Source organism: Geotrypetes seraphini, chromosome 8 (genome assembly GCF_902459505.1).
Source record: "Geotrypetes seraphini chromosome 8, aGeoSer1.1, whole genome shotgun sequence".
In the NCBI taxonomy this organism is placed as follows: Eukaryota; Metazoa; Chordata; class Amphibia; order Gymnophiona; family Dermophiidae; genus Geotrypetes; species Geotrypetes seraphini.
Genome location: NC_047091.1, coordinates 184,264,422 through 184,270,421, shown reverse-complemented (window position 1 = coordinate 184,270,421; position 6,000 = coordinate 184,264,422).

The following is a 6,000-nucleotide window of genomic DNA, read 5'->3' as shown; positions in this document are numbered from 1 at the left end:
GAAGACATCTTTTTCCTTACAGGACCTACGACGACAAGAGGGCATCTGCTAAAAATCAGGGGTGGGAGATTTCAAATGGTAGTAGGAAGTATTTCTTCACCGAAAGGGTGGTTGATCATTGGAATAATCTTCCACTCCAGGTAGTAAAGGCCAGCAACGTGCTCGATTTTAAGAATAAATGGGATAAACATATGGGGTCACTTCGAGGAAGTGCTTAGGGGGGTGGGTTATTTGAGTGGGCAAACTTGTTGGGCCGTCGGCCCTTTTCTGCCGTCATGCTCTATGTTTCTATGTGGTGGTATACAAAAATAAAGTTATGTCATGTTAACTGGCATAAATATTCACTGGTCAAGACAATGCAACTGCAAGGTATATATTCACAAAAAATGTAACATGCAAATACCCCCATTATTATTAGGTTTTTTTTTTATACCGCCTATCAAGGTTATCTAAGCGGTTTTACAATCAGAACGAGATTTAGGAGTAATCATCAGTGCAGACATGAAAACTGCCAATCAAGTGGAGAAGGCTTCATCTAAGGCAAGGCAGATATTGGGTTGTATCAATAGAAGTTTCGTCAGCCAAAAAACTGAAGTCATAATGCCGTTGTACAGGGCCATGGTGAGACCTCATCTGGAATACTGTGTGCAATTCTGGAGACCACATTACTGTAAAGATGTGCGCAGAATTGAATCGGTTCAGCGGACGGCCATCAGGATGATCTCGGGGCTCAAGGGTCTCTCGTACGAAGAGAGAATGAACAAATTGCAGCTCTACACTCTCGAGGAATGTAGGGAGATGGGATATATGATTGAAACATTTAAGTATATCACTGGACGTGTTGAGGTGGAGGATGATATTTTCATTCTCAAAGGACCCTCGGCCACAAGAGGGCACCCGCTCAAACTCAGGGGCGGAAAATTTCATGGCGACACCAGAAAGTATTCCTTCACAGAGAGAGTGGTTGATCATTGGAACAAGCTTCCAGTGCAGGTGATCGAGGCAGACAGCGTGCCAGACTTCAAGAATAAATGGGATGCCCATGTGGGATCCCTACGAGGGTCAAGATAAGGAAATTGGGTCATTAGGGCATAGACAGGGGGTGGGTAAGCAGAGAGGGCAGACTTGATGGGCTGTAGCCCTTTTCTGCCGTCATCTTCTATGATGGGTCATTTGGCCTTTATCTGCCATCATGTTTCTATGTTTCTATAATCAGAAAGTTCTATGACATCACAATGCAGGTGTAAAGAGCCTTAGCCTATAGGAAGAGGAGATGCAAATGTTAAGAGCCTTAGCCAATAGGGAGAGGAGGAGGGAGTGGCTGCTGCAGACACCAGAAAGTATTTCTTCACAGAGAGAGTGGTTGATCATTGGAACAAGCTTCCAGTGCAGGTGATCGAGGCAGACAGCGTGCCAGACTTTAAGAATAAATGGGATGCCCATGTGGGATCCCTACGAGGGTCAAGATAAGGAAATTGGGTCATTAGACAGGGGGTGGGTAAGCAGAGTGGGCAGACTTGATGGGCTGTAGCCCTTTTCTGCCGTCATCTTCTATGTTTCTATGATGGGTCATTTGGCCTTTATCTGCCATCATGTTTCTATGTTTCTATAATCAGAAAGTTCTATGACATCACAATGCAGGTGTAAAGAGCCTTAGCCTATAGGAAGAGGAGATGCAAATGTTAAGCGCCTTAGCCAATAGGGAGAGGAGGAGAGAATGGCTGCTGCAGACACCAGAAAGTATTTCTTCACAGAGAGAGTGGTTGATCATTGGAACAAGCTTCCAGTGCAGGTGATCGAGGCAGACAGCGTGCCAGACTTCAAGAATAAATGGGATGCCCATGTGGGATCCCTACGAGGGTCAAGATAAGGAAATTGGGTCATTAGGGCATAGACAGGGGGTGGGTAAGCAGAGTGGGCAGACTTGATGGGCTGTAGCCCTTTTCTGCCGTCATCTTCTATGTTTCTATGATGGGTCATTTGGCCTTTATCTGCCATCATGTTTCTATGTTTCTATAATCAGAAAGTTCTATGACATCACAATGCAGGTGTAAAGAGCCTTAGCCTATAGGAAGAGGAGATGCAAATGTTAAGAGCCTTAGCCAATAGGGAGAGGAGGAGAGAGTGGCTGCTGCAGACACCAGAAAGTATTTCTTCACAGAGAGAGTGGTTGATCATTGGAACAAGCTTCCAGTGCAGGTGATCGAGGCAGACAGCGTGCCAGACTTTAAGAAGAAATGGGATACCCATGTGGGATCCCTACGAGGGTCAAGATAAGGAAATTGGGTCATTAGGGCATAGACAGGGGGTGGGTAAGCAGAGTGGGCAGATTTGATGGGCTGTAGCCCTTTTCTGCCCTCATCTTCTATGTTTCTATGATGGGTCATTTGGCCTTTATCTGCCATCATGTTTCTATGTTTCTATAATCAGAAAGTTCTATGACATCACAATGCAGGTGTAAAGAGCCTTAGCCTATAGGAAGAGGAGATGCAAATGTTAAGAGCCTTAGCCAATAGGGAGAGGAGGAGAGAGTGGCTGCTGCAGACACCAGAAAGTATTTCTTCACAGAGAGAGTGGTTGATCATTGGAACAAGCTTCCAGTGCAGGTGATCGAGGCAGACAGCGTGCCAGACTTTAAGAATAAATGGGATGCCCATGTGGGATCCCTACGAGGGTCAAGATAAGGAAATTGGGTCATTAGGGCATAGACAGGGGGTGGGTAAGCAGAGTGGGCAGATTTGATGGGCTGTAGCCCTTTTCTGCCCTCATCTTCTATGTTTCTATGTACTCAAGCATTTTCCCTATCTGTCCTGGTGGGCTCACAATCTTATCTAACTTACCTGGGGCTATGGAGGATTAAGTGACTTGCCCAGGGTCAAAGGGAGCAGCGCGGGGTTTGAACCCACAACCCCAGGGTGCTGAGGCTGTAGCTCCAACCACTGCACCACACACTCCTCCAAAATGATTCAAACCAGTTCATTCTATCAAGGCATGAAAAGACCTCAGAGACCTTTAAAAAGCCACAATGCTGCTTTAAGTTAGCAAGTGAAGCAGGTCATGTCTCAATCACTGGTCAAAACCCCATGTGATACTTACCCCCTCTTTCACGAAGGCGCACCAGCCGATTCAGCGTCTGCTATGCACTAACGCGGCCATAGAATATAAGGGGCGCGTTAGCATTTAGCGCGTGCTCAATCGGCTAGCACGCCTTAGTAAAAGTGCAAAATGCAGAATAAATTTTCAACAATAAATTAGTTTAAATGCAAAAAGATAGCGCAAAGCTTTAAGAACAGCCCTTGTGTAGTAAATGCCACAGTGCTGGCCATTTTTCTCACTGAAAAGTAGGACAAAGCACAAGAGCACTTTCCCTGAAGGAGCCTGGGTTATGCTGGTGAAACGGAGGCCACGGAGGGCTTGAAGAGCAGTGCTGCCGTTTCACTGTGGTGTTCACTACTCAAGGTAAGTGCTTTTTGCATTTAAACTAATTTAATTTAATTTCATGCAGAGCTCCACTTCCGTGGAGAGGATGCGGTCTATAAACTTAAGGTTTAGTTTAGTATTGAAAATTTATACTGCATTTTGCACTTTTCCCATTAAGGGCTTCTTTTACAAAGTTGCGTTAGGGCCTTAATGCGTGGAATAGCAAGTGTGACCATATGGCTCCAGAAAAAAGGGGACGGATTGAGACATCCGGGCTTTACTTCCATTGAAAGCAACCAAGATGTCTCAATTTGTTCTCCTTACTTCCATTGCTTTCAATGGAAGTAAAACCCGGATGTCTCAATCCGTCCCCTTTTTTTTGGAGCCATATGGTCACACTAGGACAGGGGTTTCAAAGTCCCTCCTTGAGGGCCGCAATCCAGTTGGGTTTTCAGGATTTCCCCCAATGAATATGAATGAGATCGATTTGCATGCACTGCTTTCAATGCATATTCATTGGGGAAATCCTGAAAACCATACTGGATTACGGCCCTCAAGGAGGGACTTTGAGATCCCTGCACTAGGAATAGCACACGCTAGCCCCTATCGCCTCCTCTTGAGCAGGCGGTAGTTTTTCAGCTAGCGCGCGCTAATTCGGTGTGCTAAAAACGCTAGCGCACCTTTGTAAAAGGAGCCCTATCACAGTGATCGAAACGTCACCTGCTGTGTTGTGGCTTTTTAAAGGTCTCTGGGATCTTTTCATCCACGTTTATTTCATCTTTGAGATACTGTTTATAAAAAACACCTTTACAATTATCAAATCCCCTGATAGATTGAAGTGGTTTGAATCATCTTATGGGTGTGTTTCTATGTTGCACTTTTTGTAAGTTCTCACCTGTCCCATAAACCCACAATTCAATGTCAGAGCCCAGACATGGCCTGGTGCTAAATTCACAGGCATAACACCACAGGCCAGAGGTCCCCAAAGTCCCTCCTTGAGGGCCGAATCCAGTCGGGTTTTCAGGATTTCCCCAATGACTATGCATGAGATCTAAGTGCATGCACTGCTTTCAATGCATATTCATTGGGGAAATCCTGAAAACCCGACTGGATTGCGGCCCTCAAGGAGGGACTTTGAGATCCCTGCTATAGGCTAAGTTTCTTTACACCTAAATTGTGATGTCATTGAGCTTTATGGATATAGAAACATGATGGCAGATAAAGGCCAAATGGCCCATACACAGCATCCATGGTCTCCTCCTCTCCCTATTGGCTAAGGCTCTTAACATTTGCATCTCCTCTCCCTATAGGCTAAGGCTCTTTACACCTGCATTGTGATGTCATAGAACTTTATGGTTAAACATAGAAACATGATGGCAGATAAAGGCCAAATGGCCCATCCGTAGCATCCACTATCTCCACCTCTCCCTATTGGCTAAGACTCTTAACATTTGCATCTCCTCTCCCTATCCAGGGGTCTCAAAGTCCCTCCTTGAGGGCCGCAATCCAGTCGGGGTTTCCCCAATGAATATGCATGAGATCTATGTGCATGCACTGCTTTCAATGCATATTCATTGGGGAAATCCTGAAAACCCGACTGGATTCGGCCCTCAAGGAGGGACTTTGGGGACCCCTGCCATAGGCAGTCAGCAAAACACCAAATGCCACTGACTGAATATTCGATCTGATTCTCTCAAAAAAGAAATGTTAATAATGGAGCATCGGCAGGATTTGTATTGAGACTGCTGATTTTTTTAACATATTTATAAAATGTTTGGAAACGGAAATGATGATTCTCTTAGGCTTCCGCGGCTGGCGTCATGATTGTAGCAGGTTTCCGGGTCTCGCAGCATCTGTGTACAAAGAACCAACGTTTCAGCCATCATGCTGTGGCTTTCTTCAGGGTGATGAGTGAGATCCAATCAGATATTTTTTCCTATGAACGTCTTAGTAGTTTCACAGCGTGCCCTGTAGTCTTTGTTCTTCTCGAAAAAGTAAACAGTTGATGCAGATTTACTCATTATGCTCCACTTAGGATTTTATAGACTTTTATCATATCTCTCCTCATCCTTCTCTTCTCCAACCTGAAGATCTCATTTTCCTTAGCCTTTCCTTTTTAATAATTTTGCTTATACTTCTGTGTAGCATTTCTAATTCTGTTGTATATTTTCTGAGATGAGAACTGTGTGCAATTCTGGTTACCACAAGTTGCAGTGACACCATGGAATAATAGAGAAGCATTATATTTTGTGGATTATTCTCTATTCCTTTCCTAAAAATTTGGTGTGGTGCAGTGGTTGAAGCTACAGCCTCAGCACCCTGAGGTTGTGGGTTCAAACCCCGCACTGCTCCTTGTGACCCTGGGCAAGTCACTAAATCCTCCATAGCCCCATAGATAGATTGTGATCCCACCGGGACAGATAGGGAAAATACTTGAGTACCTGACTGTAAAACCGCTTAGATAACCTTGATAGGCGGTATATAAAATCCTAATCAAACTTGAAAAACTTGTCCAGAATGACACCTAAATGCTTTTCTCACAGTCTGCATGCGTTTTAATATGTGAATAATTTTATGGGA